This window comes from Oncorhynchus mykiss, chromosome 32 (assembly GCF_013265735.2).
Source record: "Oncorhynchus mykiss isolate Arlee chromosome 32, USDA_OmykA_1.1, whole genome shotgun sequence".
Taxonomy (NCBI): Eukaryota; Metazoa; Chordata; class Actinopteri; order Salmoniformes; family Salmonidae; genus Oncorhynchus; species Oncorhynchus mykiss.
Window position 1 is genome coordinate 40,575,790 of NC_050572.1, and position 21,074 is coordinate 40,596,863.

At 42.8% G+C, this 21,074-nt stretch overlaps 1 long non-coding RNA gene across 3 annotated transcripts in view; it reads left to right on the forward strand.

Moving 5' to 3' along the window:
* The window catches only part of LOC110488457, a 41,183-nt gene extending 21,647 nt beyond the window's left edge, over positions 1-19,536 (forward strand). For all 3 annotated transcript variants that reach the window (XR_005041374.1, XR_005041373.1, XR_005041372.1), the window contains 2 exons: positions 14,526-14,614; positions 19,477-19,536. This is a non-coding gene — a long non-coding RNA (uncharacterized LOC110488457). The remainder of the gene's footprint in view (positions 1-14,525; positions 14,615-19,476) is intronic.
* Positions 19,537-21,074: the final 1,538 nt, after the last annotated feature.

The window sequence follows — 21,074 nt, forward strand, 5'->3', positions numbered from 1 at the left end:
CATTCACGCAAAACTGAAAGCGCGAACCACCGCATTTAACCATGGCAAGGTGACTGACAAAGTGAATTTGAAATTCAGCTGCTCAGACATGAGACGTATGTGGCAGGGACTCCAGATATTCACATATTACAAAGGGAAAACCAGCCACATCGCGGACACCAACGTCTTGCTCCCGGACAAGCTAAACACCTTCTTCGGCCACTTTGATGATTACATAGTACCACCAACGCCGGCTGGTCCCGAGGACTATGGGCTCTCCTTCTCCATCGTTGAAGTGAGTAAGGCATTTAAGCGTGTTAACCCTCGCAGGGCTGCCGGCACAGATGGCATCCCTAGCCTCGTCCTCAGAGCATGCGCAGACCAGCTGGCTCGAGTATTTACAGACATATTCAATCTTTCCCTTTCCCAGTCTGCTGTCCCCACTTACTTCAAGATGTCCACCATTGTTCCTGTACGCCAGAAAGCAAAAGTAACTGAACTAAATGACTATCAACCCATAGCGCTCACTTCTGTCAGCATGAAGTGCTTTGAGAGGCTAGTTAAGGATCATATCACCTCCACCTTGCCTGACACCCTAGACCTACTGTAATTTGCATACTGCCCCAATATATCCATAGACGATGCAATCGCCATCACACTGCACACTGCCCTATCCCATCTGGACAAGAGGAATACCTATGTAAGAATGCTGTTCACTGACTACAGCTCAGCCTTCAACATCATAGTACCCTCCAAGCTCATCAATAAGCTTGGGGCCCTGGGTCTGAACCCCACCCTGTGCAACTTGGTCCTGGACTTCCTGACGGGCCTCCTCCAGGTGACGAAGGTAGGAAACATCACCTCCACTACTCTGATCCTCAACACAGGGGCCCCAAGAGTTTAATCAGGGACTACAGGAGACAGCAGAGGCAGCACGTCCAATCCATATCAACAGGGCCACAGTGGAAAAGGTGAAAAGCTTCAAGTTCCTCTGCGTAAACATCACTGGCAATCTGAAATGGTCCACCCACACAGACAGCGTGGTGAAGAAGGTAAAACAGCGCATCTTCAACCTCAGGAGGCTGAAGAAATTTGGCTTGGCCCCTTAGACACTCACAAACTTGTACAAATGCACCATTGAGAGCATCCTGTCGGGCTGTATCACCACCTGGTACGGAAACTGCACCGGCCGCAACTGCAGGGCTCTCCAGAGTGTGGTGAGGTCTGACCAACGCATCACCGGGGTCACACTGCCTGCCCTCCAGGACCTACAGCACCCAAAAAGATAATCAAGGACATCAACCACCTTGTTCACCTCGCTATCATCCAGAAGGTGAGGTCAGTACAGGTGCGTCAAAGCTGGGACTAAAGAGACTGGAAAACAGCTTCTATCTCAAGGCCATCAGACTGTTAAATAGCCATCACTAGCCGGCATCCACCCAGGACCCTGCCCTGAACTTAGTCACTGTCACTAGCCGGCTACATCCGGTTTCTCAAACCTGCACCTTAGATGCTGCTACCCTATGTACAGTGCCTTGCGAAAGTATTCGGCCCCCTTGAACTTTGCGACCTTTTGCCACATTTCAGGCTTCAAACATAAAGATATAAAACTGTATTTTTTTGTGAAGAATCAACAACAAGTGGGACACAATCATGAAGTGGAACGACATTTATTGGATATTTCAAACTTTTTTAACAAATCAAAAACTGAAAAATTGGGCGTGCAAAATTATTCAGCCCCTTTACTTTCAGTGCAGCAAACTCTCTCCAGAAGTTCAGTGAGGATCTCTGAATGATCCAATGTTGACCTAAATGACTAATGATGATAAATACAATCCACCTGTGTGTAATCAAGTCTCCGTATAAATGCACCTGCACTGTGATAGTCTCAGAGGTCCGTTAAAAGCGCAGAGAGCATCATGAAGAACAAGGAACACACCAGGCAGGTCCGAGATACTGTTGTGAAGAAGTTTAAAGCCGGATTTGGATACAAAAAGATTTCCCAAGCTTTAAACATCCCAAGGAGCACTGTGCAAGCGATAATATTGAAATGGAAGGAGTATCAGACCACTGCAAATCTACCAAGACCTGGCCGTCCCTCTAAACTTTCAGCTCATACAAGGAGAAGACTGATCAGAGATGCAGCCAAGAGGCCCATGATCACTCTGGATGAACTGCAGAGATCTACAGCTGAGGTGGGAGACTCTGTCCATAGGACAACAATCAGTCAGTCGTATATTGCACAAATCTGGCCTTTATGGAAGAGTAGCAAGAAGATAGCCATTTCTTAAAGATATCCATAAAAAGTGTCGGTTAAAGTTTGCCACAAGCCACCTGGGAGACACACCAAACATGTGGAAGAAGGTGCTCTGGTCAGATGAAACCAAAATTGAACTTTTTGGCAACAATGCAAAACGTTATGTTTGGCGTAAAAGCAACACAGCTGAACACACCATCCCCACTGTCAAACATGGTGGTGGCAGCATCATGGTTTGGGCCTGCTTTTCTTCAGCAGGGACAGGGAAGATGGTTAAAATTCATGGGAAGATGGATGGAGCCAAATACAGGACCATTCTGGAAGAAAACCTGATGGAGTCTGCAAAAGACCTGAGACTGGGACGGAGATTTGTCTTCCAACAAGACAATGATCCAAAACATAAAGCAAAATCTACAATGGAATGGTTCAAAAATAAACATATCCAGGTGTTAGAATGGCCAAGTCAAAGTCCAGACCTGAATCCAATCGAGAATCTGTAGAAAGAACTGAAAACTGCTGTTCACAAATGCTCTCCATCCAACCTCACTGAGCTCGAGCTGTTTTGCAAGGAGGAATGGGAAAAAATGTCAGTCTCTCGATGTGCAAAACTGATAGAGACATACCCCAAGCGACTTGCAGCTGTAATCGCAGCAAAAGGTGGCGCTACAAAGTATTAACTTAAGGGGGCTGAATAATTTTGCACGCCCAATTTTTCAGTTTTTGATTTGTTAAAAAAGTTTGAAATATCCAATAAATGTCGTTCCACTTCATGATTGTGTCCCACTTGTTGTTGATTCTTCACAAAAAAATACAGTTTTATATCTTTATGTTTGAAGCCTGAAATGTGGCAAAAGGTCGCAAAGTTCAAGGGGGCCGAATACTTTCGCAAGGCACTGTATATAGACATGGAATCATAGTAACTTTATAAATGGAACACTTGTCATTTTAATAATGTTTACGACTGTTTTATTAATTTCATATGTTTATACTGTATTCTAGTCAATGCCATCCTATTCAACTATTGCTGTATATATAATATGCTATCCTACGTATCCTACAGATATACTAAATATTCTATCCACATACTGTACTGTCCATAATGTCTATAATGTCTATACATCCCATCACACTATTTGTATTTGTATTTAATATGGATCCTCATTAGCTGCTGCCAAAGCGGCTGCAACTCTTCCTGGGGTCCAGCAAAATTAAGGCAGTTTATACAATTTTAAAAACATTACAATACGTTCACAGATTTCACAACACACTGTGTGCCCTCAGGCCCCTACTCCACCACTACCACATATCTACAGTCCTAAATCTGTGTGTATGTAATTAGGGTTGTGTGTGTGTATGTGCCAATGTTTGTGTTGCTTCAAAGTCCCCACTGTTCCATAAGGTGTTTTTTAATCAGTTTTTAAAATCAAATTCTACTGCTTGCGTCAGTTACTTGATGTGGAATAGAGTTCCATGTAGTCATGGCTCTATGTAGTACTGTGCCTCCCATAGTTTGTTCTGGACTTGGGGACTGTGAAGAGACCTCTTGTGGCATGTCTTGTGGGGTATGCATGGGTGTCCGAGCTATGTGCCAGTAGTTTAGACAGACAGCTCGGTGCATTCAACATGTCAATACCTCTCATAAATAAAAGTAATGATGAAGACAATCTCTCCTCCACTTTCAATCAGGGGAGATGGACATCTCTGTGTACATCCAAGGGCCAGCCGTGCGTCCCTGTTCTGAGCCAATTGCAATTTTCCTAAGTCCTTTTTTGTGATGCGACAAAACTAGGACCTGTGGGACCTGCCTTGTTGATAGTGTTGTTAAGAAGGCAGAGTATTGCTTTATTATGAACAGACTTCTCCCCATCTTAGCTACTACTGCATCAATATGTTTTGACCATGACAGTTACTCTAAGCAGTTTAGTCACCTCAAATTGCTCAATTTACACATTATGTATTACAAGATTTAGTTGAGGTTTAGTGAGTGTTTTGTTCGAAATACAATGCTTTTAGTTTTAGAAATATTTAGGAAATATTTATTCCTTGACACCTACTCTGAAACTAACTGCAGCTCTTTGTTGAGTGTTGCAGTCATTTCAGTCGTTGTAGTAGTTCATGCGTATAGTGTTGATTCATCCGCATACACAGACACTCTGGCTTTATTCAAAGTCAGTGGTGTGTCATTAGTACAAATTTAAGAAAGCAAGGGGCCTAAACAGCTACTCTGGGGAATTCCTGATTCTAACGGAATTATACTTGATAGGCTTACATTAAAGAACACCCTCTGTGTTATGTTAGACAAGTAACTCTTTATCCACATAAAAGCAGGGGGTTTAAAGCCATAACACATACGTTTTTCCAGCAGTAGACTATTATTGATAATGTCAAAAGCTGCACTGAAGTCAAACAAGACAGCCCCCACAATGATTTTATTATCAATTTCTCTCAGCCAATCATCAGTCATTTGTGTAAGATGTGGCAAATAGGAGTGGCAATATCGTCTGCTATTATCCTCAGTAAACTTCTATCCAGATTGCCAGACTCTGGTGGCTTGTTATTGTTGATAGACAACAACAACAAAAAATTCACCTCTTCCACACGGACTTTACAGAATTCAGAAGTACAATTCTTGTTTTTCATAATTTGGTTCGATATACTTGGATGTGTAGTGTCAGCGTTTGTTGCTGGCATGTCATATACATTACCAGTCAAAAGTTTGGACACACCTACTCATTCAAGGGTTTTTCTTTATTTTTTACTATTTTCTACATTGTAGAATAATAGTGAAGACATCAACACTATGAAATAGCACATATGGAATCATGTAGTAACCAAAAAGTGTTAAACAAATCAAAATATATTTTAGATTTAAGATTCTTCAAAGTAGCCACCTTTTGCCTTGATGACAGCGTTGCACACTCTTGGCATTCTCTCAACCAGCTTCACCTGGAATGCTTTTCCAACAGTCTTGAAGGAGTTCCCACGTATGCTGAGCACTTGTTTACTGCTTTTCCTTCACTCTGCGGTCCAACTCATCCCAAACTATCTCAGTTGGGTTGAGGTCAGGTGATTGTGGAGGCCAGGTCATCTGATGCAGCACTCCATCACTCTTTTTCTTGGTCAAATAGCCCTTTCACAGTCTGGAGATGTGTTGGGTCATTGTCATGTAGAAAAACAAATGATAGTCCCACTAAGCGCAAATCAGATGGGATTGCGAATCGCTGCAGAATGCTGTGGTAGCCATGCTGGTTAAGTGTGATTTGAATTCTAAATAAATCACAGACCGTGTCACCAGCAAAGCACCCCCACACCATCACACCTCCTCCATGATTAGTTATGTCCAAACATTTGACTGGTGCTGTATGTTTATACTGCGGACTCCAACTTTGCTTGTCCTAATATTTATATATTTCTTAATTCTTTTACTTTTAGATCTTTGTGTATGGTTGTGAATTGTTAGATATTATTGCACTGCTGGAGCTAGGAACACAAGCATTTTGCTACACCCGCAATAACATCTGCTAAACATGTGTATGCAACAAATACAATTGGATTTGATATGATTTTAAAAGGTTTGGCTCTTAAGACCGCTTTGAAATAAATCATAATCACCAAAGCTACCTTGCAAGATCAAGTTTGGGAGCAGCAAAAATGTAAATTTCTGTATATTATTTTAGCCAGCTCCTGTTATTATTTTGGGTGTGTGTAAAACCCCCTCCATGTAGGCTACATGTCAATATACCTGTCATGGAATGTGAGATGAGCTGATGGAGGTGACCCTAATTAGAAATATGTTATTTTCCTGTAACATTTGCTTGTTATCCTTTTCATGTGATTAAAAAACAAGCCCTCAGTAAGCTACCCTCACCCTAGGCCTGCTAAACTCAGCAAAAAAATAAAGTCCCCTTTTCAGAACCCTGTCTTTAAAATACAATTTGTTAAAATCCAAATAACTTCACAGATCTTCATTGTAAAGGGTTTTAACACTGTTTCCCATGCTTCCCAGGTTTAATGAACCATAAACAGTTAATGAACATGCACCTGTGGAACAGTCGCTAAGAAACTAACAGCTTACAGACGGTAGGCAATTAAGGTCACAGTTATGAAAACGTAGGACACTAAAGAGGCCTTTCTACTGACTCTGAAAAACACAGAAAGAAAGATGCCCAGGGTCCCATCTGTGTGAATGTACCTTAGGCATGCTCAGACTGTCCACAATAGGCTGAGAGAGGCTGGACTGAGGGCCTACGCCTGTTGTAAGGCAGGTCCTCACCAGACATCACCGGCAACAACCCTACAGCATGACAATGCCACCAGCCATACTGCTTGTTCTGTGCATGATTTCCTGCAAGACAGGAATGTCAGTGTTCTGCCATGGCCAGCGAAGAGCCCGGATCTCAATCCCATTGAGCACGTCTGGGACCTGTTTGGATTGGAGGGTCAGGGCTAGGGCCATTCCCCCCAGACATGTCAGGGAACTTGCAGGTGCCTTGGTGGAAGAGTGGGGTAACATCTCACAGCAAGACCCACCCCTTTGTTCAGGGACACATTATTCAATTTCTGTTAGTCACATGTCTGTGGAACTTGTTCAGTTTATGTCTCAGTTGTTGAATCTTGTTATGTTCATACAAATATTTACACGTTAAGTTTGCTGAAAATAAACGCGGTTGACATTGAGAGGACGTTTCTTTTTTTTGCTGAGTTTATAACGAAAGCTGTTTCAACAGCAATGCGTTGGTTGTGTTTCTTATGGCCATTTATTATCCAAGCAGCCTATCCATAAACTGTTTCTAAATGGTCTACTCTTGAGGCATCTGCTGTCATGCGTTTGCATTTTTTACAATTCACATATGCCTACCTGCAATGCAAACTCCATTCAGCTTGTATCCCTCCCATTTTCAAATTATACCTCGTCTGGTTACCAAACATATTCAAATTATTCAGTCCTATAGGCCTTGGCTATGTCTTGCTAATTGATAATTTACATCACACATAAAAATACTTGGCTCCAGTAAATTGTATTGTATTTGAGGAGAAGTGCGATTCGTACAGACATGTAGGCCTATACTCATTGAACCCAATTAGATTTTTTTTTAAATTGAATATCCGAAACATACAATATACTTGCAGTGAAGCCGCTCAACAGCTACACCATACCAGTCATCCAACAGCCTCCCATTCAAAGCGACACACAGAAGCATCCAGGGTCAATGCCCTGCTCAAGGGCACATTGACAGATCTCCCACCAGGCCAAAAAACATGAACCCAATCCTCCAAGATCCCTCGCACAGTTCCCAAATAGTTGTCCCTCAAACATTCGAGACCCCTCCCACAGTCTCCCTCAAGAAGAAAAATAAATATTTCAATCAATTCCATTCCCCACCCCCAAGAACCCCCCCCACTGCACCAACAACCAGGAAAATTTCAACAATGTTGACTGTGAACACTCCAAACATATTGAGCAAACTGTAGTATCAATCCACAGTGGAGTAGGATGAGAATATTGTGTCCCCAACCGAATTGGAGATGACACCGCAAAGATTGTCAATAACCTACAAAACTTGAGACAACAGCATGCTGTATTAAGCCACAAAACGTGTTGATTGACCAGCGAGGGGCCAAGCCCTCGTCACACCTCCCATTGATTTATTTATCAAAACACAGGCCTTTTGCGCCACCGCCAGCTACTGCGTCCATAATTGTGGTTGTGAAAATAGAAAAAAATATTTGACACATCCCCAAACCTATAGCTCTACCTCCAGTACTAAGATTTACCATTGCATTAGGTTTGTTAAAATAGAGCCGTAAGTACACTCCATGGCCAAGAGTATGTGGACTCGCATTCAAATTTGTGGATTCTGCTATTTCAGCCACACCCATTGCTAACAGGTCTACAAAATAGAGCACACAGCCATGCAATCTCCATAGACAAACATTGGCAGTAGAATGGTGTGTACTGAAGAGCTCAGTGACTTTCAGCGTGCCATCGACATGCCACCTTTCCAACAAGTCAGTTCATCAAATTTCTGCCCTGCTAGACCTGCCCAGTCAACTGTAAGTGCTGTTATTGGGAAGTGGAAACGTTGGTTCGGCCGCGAAGTGGTAAACCACACAGAACGGGAGCGCCGAGTAGTGAAGCACGTAGCGCTTAAAAATCACCTGTCCTCGGCTGCAACACTTACTACCAAGTTCCAAACTGCCTCTGGAAGCAACGTCAGCACAATAATTGTTCGTAGGGAGCTTCATGAAATGGGTTTTCATGGCCAAACTGCCGCACACAAGCCTAAGATCTGGGGCCGTTTTTCATGGTTCGAGCTAGGCCCCTTAGTTCCAGTGAAGGGAAATCTTAACGCTACAGCATACAATGACATTCTAGACGATTCTGTGCTTTCAGCTTTGTGGCAATAGTTTGGGTAAGACCCTGCACAGAGCCCTGACCTTAACCCCATCGGGATGAATTGGAACGCCGACTGCGAGCCAGGCCTAATCGCCCAACAGTGCCCGACCTCACTAATGCTCTTGGGGCTAAATGTAAGCAAGTCCCCGCAGAAATGTTCCAACATCTAGTGGAAAGCCTTCCCAGAAGGAGTGGAGGCTGTTATAGCAGCAAAGGAGGTTCAACTATCAGGTATGAAGGTAAGACCCAGATGCAGACCATGTTGAATAAACAATAGTTTAATGTTCCAACAGGGACAGGCAACACACAGGTCAAGGCAGGCAGGGATCAGAAATCCAGAGGTGGGGCAACAGTATCAGGTGGCAAGCAGCCTCAGTGTCAGGGTAAGGTAGAGGTCGGTAAATCCAGAGGGGGGCAAAGGTACAGGTCGGCAGGCGGGCGGGCTCAGAGTCAGGACAGACAAGGGTCAAAACCAGGAGGGAGATTTGTATGCGGAAGCTTTTCTAATTCAAATGTGTCTCAAGTGCTGAGGAACCTTGAGTGAGATGGAGAGCAGGTACAATACCACTCAGTAGCCAGGTGTTTGTTTTCCCCACTTCTTTCACATCAAAGAAGTCTCATCTAGTCTAGACTCCTAAATGTCCCTCGAAACTTTGATCTCGCCACTGAGCGATGAGGCGTTGAAGAAACCCCAAGTAATCCTATTTTCACTTTTGTGATGTGTGAAGACATTGGCTGAAAAATTTTAATATTTGTCACGATAGAAAGAAAATCCCAGTCTGAAAAGAAAATTGATAGTATGAATATATATATATAATGTAGATACATATGATTTACTATATATGCTTATTTTTTTTAAAGACACATGTGCTTTAGGCTGTGGGGTGACAGGTTGAGGGTCAGAGTTCACTTGGCCCTCAGCTGCAGCATGTCTGCCTCTATCAGACAGCCAGATGTCAATGACTGGGGTTCAGCAGTCAAGGGTAGGTGACACACAGTCATACCCTGCTCCCCCTCCAGACCATGGCTTCACCCCAGTTGGCACCATATTCCCTTTATAGTGCACTACTCATACAGCTCTGGTCAAAAGTAGTGCAATATGTAGGGAATAGAGTCCCTTTTGGGATGTTGCCCGTCTCTTAATTGCTAGAATGCCACTTGGTGCTTGGTCAGTTTGCAAAGTAATGCTTTCATGATGGTAGAACTATAACAACAAGAAAGAGGAGAAACAATAAGGAAGAGAAGAGAAGGAGATGCATGTCCAATTCCCTCTCATATCTCAGTCCTGGGATCTCAAGTCTGAGTCACTGCTTTAACAGAATATCAATAACAATGTAGGAAGGTTGAGTTAGTCTCCAGTATCTCTCTACTCTCCTCTCTCTAATCTCCTTGGCCCTCTTTCTTCACTGTCATTGACTTCTAGAGTCTAAGCACTCATGTTGTGCTGTAGAGATGACTGGTTTCTACCTAGTGTACAGTTAGCCAGTGCACTAGTACTAACAGGCAATCCCCTGTCCAACCCACCACCTCCATCTTCGTCCCCCTCCTCCCTTTTCTCTCTCTCACCTTCTCCTTCCTTCACTCTCTCTCACTTGGCTTCATATTGATCTGAATTCATTTGTTTCTTATTGATCCGACACTACCCTCTGGCGCATTAAACAAGCACACACACACCCACTCACATAGGACATACGTGAACTTCATATATGCATACATGTTGTGAAGACAGGTCTCAATTGGAATTGTATTGAAAGGCAATACCACTTTCCGTGCATAAACAGGCACTCTGCACTATTCCAGTAAATATGTGTGTATCTTTCTCTCTCTGTCACACATGCATGCAGGTAGGGATGCACACACACACAACCTCGTTTTCTGCAGTCACACTCACAGGTTTTAGAGGTTGAAGACATTGAGGCTTAGAGAGGTCTCTCCTCAACAATCAGACAAGCTAATGACACAGAATGGAGCCTAGATTCCATATTGATCCAACACTTAAGAGCTGAATTGAAAACAGAGTCAGGCCTTGCAGGTAACACAATTTTTCAGTGTTGCTGTTTTTGAAGGGTCTTTTTAATGGGGCTTTACGTTGTTTAGTGTTGCATTGTCATTGGTGTTGTTTTTTTCAACATTGTGTGGTGCACACACATACCATTTATTCATAGAAGGATGTCTAGTATGCATGGAAATGTATGAAGAACACAAGTGAAAACTCACTGTGCATCCAGACAGATATAAACACAACATGCAACTATTTTAAAGATTTTACTGAGTTACATTTCATCCAGTATAAGGGAATCAATATTCACATGACTGGGAATACAGTTAGTCACAGATACCTTTACAAAAAAGGTAGGAGCGTGGATCAGAAAACCAGTCAGTGTCTGGTGTGACCACCATTTACCTCATGTAGTGCGACTTGATCAGGCTGTTGATTGTGGCCTGTGGAATGTTGTCCCACGCTGTTCGAAGTTGCTGGATATTGGCGGGAACTGGAACATGCTGTCGTACACGTCGATCCAGAGCATCCCTAACAGGCTCAATCAAATCAAAATCTAATTTTATTTGTCACGTGCCGAATGCAACAGGTGTAGGTGTAGGTAGACCTTACAATGAAGTGCTTACTTACAAGCCCTCAACAAACAATGCCGTTTTTAATGAAAAGTAAGAGATAAGAATAACAAATAATTAAAGAGCAGCAGTATAAAACAATAGCGGGGCTATATACAAGGGTCCCGTTACAGAGTCAATGTCAATGTGCGGGGGCACCGGTGTCGAGGTAATTGAGGTAATATGTACATGTAGGTAGAGTTATTAATGTGACTATGCATAGATAATAACAGAGGGTAGCAGCAGCGTTCCAGGGAGGGGGGGGGGGGGCAATGCAAATAGTCTGGGTAGCCATTTGATTAGCCGTTTAGGAGTCTTATGGCTTGGGGGTAGAAGCTATATATAGGAACCTCTTGGACCTAGACTTGGCACTGCGGCTCGCTTGCCGTGCGGTAGCAGAGAGAACCGTCTATGACTAGGGTGGCTGAAGTCTTCAACCATTTTTAGGGCCTTCCTCTGACACCGCCTGGTATAGAGGTCCTGGATGGCAGGAGGCTTGACCCCGGTGTTGTACTGGGCCGTACGCGCTATCCTCTGTTGTTCCTTGCGGTCTAGTAATATCATCAACCATGTGTAGTTAATTAACTAGTGATTATGATTGATTGTTATTTATAAGATAAGTTTAATGCTAGCTAGCAACTTACCTTGGCTTACTGCATTCACGTAACAGGCAGTCTCCTTGTAGAGTGCAACGAGAGAGAGGCAGGTCGTTATTGTGTTGGACTAGTTAACTGTAAGGTTGCAAGATTGAATCCCCCGAGCTGACAAGGTGAAAATCTGTCGTTCTGGCCCTGAACGAGGCAGTTAACCCACCGTTCCTAGGCCGTTATTGAAAATAAGAATGTGTTCTTAACTGACTTGCCTAGGTATAAAAATATATATATAATAAAAAAAAAATGTTTTTATCGGTGCCCAAAAATACAGATTTCCGATTGTTATGAAAACTTGATTAATCGGTCGACCTCTAGCTTGGGCCATGTTAGTTTGTTGGTGATGTGGACACCAAGGAACTTGAAGCTCTCAACCTGCTCCACTACAGCCCTGTCATTGAGAATGGGGGCGTGCTCGGTCCTCCTTTTCCTGTTGTCCACAATCATCTCCTTTGTCTTGATCACGTTAATGTATAGGTTTTTGTCCTGGCACCACACGGTCAGGTCTCTGACCTCCTCCCTATAGGCTGTCTCGTCGTTGTGTCATCAGCAAACTTGATGATGGTGTTGGAGTCGTGCCTGGCCATGCAGTCATGAGTGAACAGGGAGTACAGGAGGGGACTGAGCACGCACCCCTGAGGGGTCCCCGTGTTGAGGATCAGCGTGGCGGATGTGTTGTTACCTACCTTTACCACCTGGGGGCTGCCCATCAGGATGTCCAGGATCCAGTTGCAGAGAGAGGTGTTTAGTCCCAGGGTCCTTAGCTTAGTGATGAGCTTTGAGGGCACTATGGTGTTGAACACTGAGCTGTAGTCAATGAATAGCATTCTCACATAGGTGTTCCTTTTGTCCAGGTGGGAAGGGCTGTGGAGTGCAATAGAGATTGCATCACCTGTGGATCTGTTGGTGCGGTATACAAATTGGAGTGGGTCTAGGGTTCCTGGGATGATGGTGTTGATGTGAGCCATGACCAGCCTTTCAAAGCATTTCATGGATACAGACGGGTCAGTAGTCATTTAGGTAGGTTACCTTAGTGTTCTTGGCCACAGAAACTATTGTGGTCTGCTTGAAACATGTTGGTATTACAGACTCAGACAGGGAGAGGTTGAAAATGCTCGGAGTACACGTCCTAGCAATCCGTCTGGCCCTGCGACCTTGTGAATGTTGACCTGTTTGATGGTCTTACTCACATTGGCTGCGGAGAGCGTGATCACACGGTTGTCCGGAACAGCTGATGCTTTAATGCATGTTTCAGTGTTACTTGCCTCGAAGCGGGCATAGCAATGGGTGACATTTCTGGTGAATATCCAGACCATGGACGAAGTCGGACATTTTCAGCTTCCAGGAATTGTACACAGATCCTTGCAACATGGGACCATGCATTATCGCGCTGAAACATGAGGTGATGGCGGCGGATGAATGGTACGACAACTGGCCTCAGGAATCTTCAGGAGGCAGCTTGTGGTATAGAAATTAACATTAAATTATCTGGCAACAGCTCTGGTGGACATTCCTGTAGTCGCCAGCATGCGAATTGCACACGTCCTCAAAACATGAGACATCTGTGGAATTTTGTTGTGTGACAAAACTTCACAGTTTAGAGTGGTCTTTTATTGTCCCCAGCACAAGGTGCACCTCTGGAATTATCATGCTGCTCACTAACAAGGATGTAAACAAATGTTTGCAATTTTTTTGAATTTGTTTTGAGAAATAAGGTTTTTGTGCATCTGGAAAATTTCTGGGATCTTTTATTTCAGCTCATGAAACGTGTTTACATGTTGCGTTTATATTTTTGTTCAGTGTACATTTTAAGAAGCATCAATATTTTAAGCTCAACTTCCTTATTGCTGATTCAGAGCCAGAATGATGTGTCTCTGATAATGACCCCCTGACAGGTGGTCTGACCTCCCCGGGCATCCCCCCTTGCAATCTCTGGTTGATGGCATCAAGTTGCCATGACACCAGACTGTTTAGCCTGGCCTTTGGCCTCCTTTAAGGGCATGCTGTGCTCAATCAGAAATCTCCAGCCATGGTTTTAATTCAAAGGGATGGGGGGGGGGGGGGGGGGGTGAACTTCCTCTGGGGATGCACTGCAGGCAACACTTGCTCTATCTCATACTAAGTGCATGCATACACTTAGATACACCCAGTGTGTGTGTGCACAACTCCATCGCACAACTCCATCTATGTGAGTGTTATTGTGTTGAGATATCATAATTATTGCATTTGTTTGGCTCACTACTATTTAATTTATGATGTTGAATGATGTTGTTCATCATTATTAATTTATTATTCATCACGGTTGTCTTTAAACATATATTCATGGCTTTGTATATCATGTTCTATTCAATCTTTGTCAATAGCACAAAGCATTGTAATAATTTCACTCTTCCACTTTCCCTTTCATTATCTTCACAGATAATAGTGTGGATACACTCTGTTTCCCGACTTAAGGCTATGAGTTACTGTGTTTTTGGTTCAATTACTCTGCTCTTGTTTTTTCTACCACTATTTCAGTCATTTTGGCTTTTTCCATGATTTATTCACAAATGTTTATCTTAAATTATGCAATGCTCTATGTTTCCATCAGAAATAGCACTGGACAAGGTCAGCCTATGTTTTGTTGTTTCAGGAATGCTGTGGTCTACTCTTGTCTTGAGTCTGTGGGAACTCCCCACTAAGGAGGAACTATGGGAAGAATTTCAGTTCAGCCTCAGTGAGGTAAATCTGCCTCAAATCTCTCTGTCTCTCTTTCTCCCTCTCTCGCTCTCGCTCTCACCCTTTGTTTCTTTCCCTTTCTCACTCCCAAATACTGCTTATTTCTGTATCTATCCTCTATCTCTCGCTCTCTCTCTCAGACACACACACACACACACACACACACACACACACACACACACACACACACACACACACACACACACACACACAGAAACAAGCACATATACATATACACTGGGGGGGAAAAACTAATTCTGATTGTCTGAGCCTGGCCCAGTGGGGTGGAAGCTGCCAGTTGAGGACTTGTGAGGTGTCTGTTTCTCAAACTTTTTGCGCTGTTCTGTGAAGGGAGTAGTACAGAGCGTTGTACCAGATCTTCAGTTTCTTGGACATTTCTCTCATGGAATAGCCTTCATTTCTCAGAACAAGAATAGACTGACAAGTTTCAGAAGCAACTTTGTTTCTGGCCATTTTGATCCTATAATCGAACCCACAAATGCTGATGCTCCAGATACTCAACTAGTCTAAAGAAGGCCAGTTTTATTGCTTCTTTAATCACAACAACAGTTTTCAGCTGTGCTAACATAGTTGCAAAAGTTTTTTTTAATGATCAATTAGTCTTTTAAAATTATAAACTTGGACTAGCTAACACAACGTGCCATTGGAACACAGGAGTGATGGTTGTTGATAAAGGGCCTCTGTACGTCTATGTAGATATTCCATAAAAAATCTGCCGTTTCCAGCTACAATAGTCATTTACAACATTAACAATATCTACCCTGTATTTCTGATCAATTTAATGTTATTTTATTGGACAAAACATTTGATTTTCTTTCAAAAACAAGGACATTTCTAAGTGACCCCAAACTTTTGAACGGTAGTGTGTGTATATGTATGTATATATATATATATATATATATATATATATATATATATACATACATACATACATACATACATACATACATACATACATACATACATACATACATACATACATACATACATATATATATATATATATATATATATATATATATATATATATATATATATATATATATATATATATATATATATATATATATATATACACACACACAGTACCAGTCAAAGGTTTGGACACACCTACTCATTCAAGAGTTTTTCTTAATTTTTACTATTTTCTAAATTGTAGAATAATAGTGAAGATATCAAAACTATTAAATAACACATATGGAATCATGTAGCAACCATAAAAGTAAAAAAAAAAAAACGTTTTAAACAAATTAAAATATATTTTAGATTCTTCAAAGTAGCCACCCTTTGCCTTGATGCCAGTTTTGCACACTCTTGGCATTCTCTCAACCAGCTTCATGAGGTGGTCACCTGGAATGCATTTCAATTAACCGATGTGCCTTGTTAAAATTTAATTTATGGAATTTCTTTCCTTTTTAATGTGTTTGAGCCAATCAGTTGTGTTGTGACAAGGTAGGTGTGGTATAAAGAAGATAGCCCTATTTGATAAAAGCTCAAATAAGCAAATAGAAACGACAGTCCATCATTACTTTAAGACATGAAAGTCAATCAATCCGGAAAATGTCAAGAACTTTAAAAGTTTCTTCAAGTCGCAAGAACCATAAAGCACTATGATGTAGCTGGCTCTGATGAGGACTGCCACAGGACAGGAAGACCCAGTATTATTCTACAATGTAGAAAATAGTAAAAATAAAGGAAAACCCCAGAATGAGTAGGTGTGTCCAAACCTTTGACTGCTACTGTATATACAGTGGTTTCGGAAAGTATTCAGACCCCTTGACTTGTTCCATATTTTGTTACGTTACAGCTTTATTCTAAAGTTGATTAAGTCTTTTCAAAAGGCACCTAAAGACTCTCTGACCATGAGAAACAAGATTCTCTTTTGGCCTGAATGCCAAATCAAATCAAATGTTATTATTCACATGCACCGACTACAACAGGTGTAGACCTTGCACCAACAGTGCAGTTTCAAAAAATACGGTGAAGAATAAGAGATAAAAGTAACAAGTAATTAAATAGCAGCAGTAAAAAATAACAATATATACAGGGGGTTGCCGGTACAGAGTCAATGTGCGGGGGCACCGGTTAGTTGAGGTAGTATGTACATGTATGTAGAGTTATTAAAGTGACTATGCATAGATGACAACAGAGAGTGGCAGTGGTGTGGGGAGGGGGGGGGGGGGCAATGTGAATAGTCTGGGTAGCCATTTGACTAGATGTTCAGGAGTCTTATGGCTTGGGGGTAGAAGCTGTTTTGAAGCCTCTTGGACCTTGATTTGGCGCTCCAGTACCGCTTGCCATGCGGTAGCAGAGAGAACAGTCTATGACTAGGGTGGCTGGACAATTTTTAGGACCTTCCTCTGACACCGCCTGGTATAGAGGTCCTGGATGGCAGGAAGCTTGGCCCCAGTGATGTACTGGGCCATTCTCACTACCCTCTGTTGTGCCTTGCGGTCGGAGGCTGAGCAGTTGCCATACCAGGCAGTGATGCAACCCGTCAGGATGCTCTCGATGGTGCAGCTATAGAACCTTTTGCCAAATCATTTCATTCTCCTGAGGGGGAATAGGTTTTGTCGTGCCCGCTTCACGACTGTCTTGGTGTGCTTGGACCATGTTAGTTTGTTGTTAATGTGAACACCAAGGAACTTGAAGCTCTCAACCTGCTCCACTGCAGCCCCGTCGATGAGAATGGATCATCTGTGGATCTGTTTGGGCGGTATGCAAATTGGAGTGGGTCTAGGGTTTCTGGGATGATGGTGTTGATGTGAGCCATGACCAGCCTTTCAAAGCACTTCATGGCTACAGACGTGAGTGCTACGGGTCGGCGGTCATTTAGGCAGTTTACCTTAGTGTTCTTGGGCACAGGGACTATGGTGGTCTGCTTGAAACATGTTGGTATTACAGACTCGGACAGGGAGAGGTTGAAAATGTAATTGAAGACACTTGCTAGTTGGTCAGCGCATGCTCACAGTACATGTCCTGGTAATCCATCTGGCCCCGCGGCCTTGTGAATATTGACTTGTCTTTAAGGTCTTACTCACATCGGCTGCGGAGAGCGTGATCACACTGTCTTCCGGTACACCTGGTGCTCTCATGCATGTTCCACTGTTATTTGCCTCAACGCAAGCATAGAAGTAGTTTAGCTCGTCTGGTAGTGCTTCTCTTTGTAGTTCATCATGGTTTGCAAGACCTGCCACATCTGATGAGCGTCCGAGTCGGTGTAGTACGACTCGATCTTTGCTGGTTTGATGGTTCGTCGGAGGGCATAGGAGGATTTCTTATAAGCTTCCAGGTCCCGCTCCTTGAAAGCAGAAGCTCTAGCCTTTAGCTCAGTGCGGATGCTGCCTGTAATCCATGGCTTCCGGTTGGGGTACGTACGGTCACTGTGGGGACAACGTCATCAATGCACTTATTGATGAAGCCAATGACAGATGTGGTGTACTCCTCAATACCATTGGAGGAATCCTGGAACTTATTCCAGTCTGTGCTTGCAAAACCATCCTGTAGCTTAGCATCTGCTTCATCTGACCACTTTTTTTATTGATCTGGTCCTTCCTGCTTAAATGTTTGCTTGTAAGCAGGAATCAGGAGGATAGAATTATGGTCAGATTTGCTAAATGGGGGGTGAGGGAAATCTTTGTATGCATCTTTGTGTGTGGAGTATAGGTGGTCCAGAGTTCTTTTCCCTTTGGTTGCACATTTAACAGGCTGATAGAAATTTGGTAAAACTGATTTAAGTTTCCCTGCAATGAATTCACCGGCTACTAGGAGCGCCACCTCTGGGTGAGCGTTTTCTTGTTTTCTTATGGCGGAATACAGCTTATTCAATTCTATCTTAGTGCCAGCCTCTGACTGTGGTGGTATGTAAACAGCTACAAAGAATACAGATGAAAACTCTCTCGGTAGGTAGTGTGGTCTACAGCTTATGATGAGAAACTCTACTTCAGGCGAGCAATAGCTTGAGACTTTCTTAGATATTGTGCACCAGCTGTTGTTTACAAAGATACATGTACCGCCGCCCCATGTCTTACCAGACGCCGCGGTTCTATCCTGCCAGTACATCGTATAACCAGCCAGCTGTAGGTTGATGTTGTCATCGTTCAGCCACGACTCCGTGAAGCCTAAGATGTTACAGTTTTTAATGTCCCGTTGGTAGTTTATTCTTAAGCTTAACTTGTCGATTTTATTGTCCAAAGATTTCACATTTGCTACATAATTGAGAGAAGTTTATTCGATCGCTTTTAACTTATCAGTAGGCAGCCGGCTCTCCGACCTCTCTTTCTCCGCCTCCTCTTCACGCAGATCACGGGGCTCGGGGCCTGTTCCCGAGGGAGCCGTATATCCTCAGAGTCGTGAAAGAAGAAAAAGGATTCTGCTAATCACAGTCCTGATGTCTAGAAGTTTTTTTCGGTCCTAAGAGACGCTAGCGTCAACATTATGTACAAAATGAGTAAAAAAAATAAGTTACAAACAACGCAGAAAAACGAACAAAAAAAACACAATGTTTTGGGGGTGCGTAAAACGTCTGCCTTTTTATTTCAAGCGTCACTTCAGGAGGAAAGCTGGCACCATCACTACGGTGAAGCATGGTGGTGGCAGCATCATTCTGTGGGGATGTTTTTCAGCGACAGGGACTGAGAGACTAGTCGGGATCAAGGGAAAGATGATCGGAGCAAAGTACAGAGAGATTATTTGTTACTTTTAGTATCTATTTTTTACTTATCTATTTTTATCTATTTTTATATATTTAAAGCATTATTGGTTAAGGGCTTGTAAGTAAGCATTTCACTGTAAGGTTGTATATGGAGCATGTGACAAATACAATTTGACTTGATTTGATTTAGATGAAAACCTGCTCCAGAACGCTCAGGACCTCAGATCTTCCAACAGGACAACGACCCTAAGCACACAGCCAAGACAACGTAGGAGTGGCTTCGGGACAAGTCTCTGAATGTCCTTGAGTGGCCCATCCAGAGCCTGTACTTGAACCTGATCGAACATCTCTGGAGAGACCTGAAAATAGAGGTACAGCGACACTCCCCATCCAACCTGACGGAGTTTGAGAGGATCTGCAGAGAAGAATTGGAGAAACTCCCCAAATACAGGTGTGCCAAGCTTGTAGCATCATACCTAAGAAGACTTGAGGCTGTAATTTGTGCCAAAGGTGCTTCAACAAAGTACTGAGGAAAGGGTCTAAATACTTATGCAAATGTGATTTTTTTTGTTATTAATACATTTGCCCAAATTTCTACAACCTGTTTTTGCTTGATCATTACGGGGTATTGTGTGTAGATTAATGATTAAAAAACTAAATGTAATCAATTTTAGAACTATATATATACAGTGCCTTGCGAAAGTATTCGGCCCCCTTGAACTTTGCGACCTTTTGCCACATTTCAGGCTTCAAACATAAAGATATAAAACTGTATTTTTTTGTGAAGAATCAACAACAAGTGGGACACAATCATGAAGTGGAACGACATTTATTGGATATTTCAAACTTTTTTAACAAATCAAAAACTGAAAAATTGGGCGTGCAAAATTATTCAGCCCCCTTAAGCTAATACTTTGTAGCGCCACCTTTTGCTGCGATTACAGCTGTAAGTCGCTTGGGGTATGTCTCTATCAGTTTTGCACATCGAGAGACGGAATTTTTTTCCCATACATCCTTGCAAAACAGCTCGAGCTCAGTGAGGTTGGATGGAGAGCATTTGTGAACAGCAGTTTTCAGTTCTTTCCACAGATTCTCGATTGGATTCAGGTCTGGACTTTGACTTGGCCATTCTAACACCTGGATATGTTTATTTTTGAACCATTCCATTGTAGATTTTGCTTTATGTTTTGGATCATTGTCTTGTTGGAAGACAAATCTCCGTCCCAGTCTCAGGTCTTTTGCAGACTCCATCAGGTTTTCTTCCAGAATGGTCCTGTATTTGGCTCCATCCATCTTCCCATACATTTTAACCATCTTCCCTGTCCCTGCTGAAGAAAAGCAGGCCCAAACCATGATGCTGCCACCACCATGTTTGACAGTGGGGATGGTGTGTTCAGCTGTGTTGCTTTTACGCCAAACATAACGTTTTGCATTGTTGCCAAAAAGTTCAATTTTGGTTTCATCTGACCAGAGCACCTTCTTCCACATGTTTGGTGTGTCTCCCAGGTGGCTTGTGGCAAACTTTAAACGACAATTTTTATGGATATCTTTAAGAAATGGCTTTCTTCTTGCCACTCTTCCATAAAGGCCAGATTTGTGCAATATATGACTGATTGTTGTCCTATGGACAGAGTCTCCCACCTCAGCTGTAGATCTCTGCAGTTCATCCAGAGTGATCATGGGCCTCTTGGCTGCATCTCTGATCAGTCTTCTCCTTGTATGAGCTGAAAGTTTAGAGGGACGGCCAGGTCTTGGTAGATTTGCAGTGGTCTGATACTCCTTCCATTT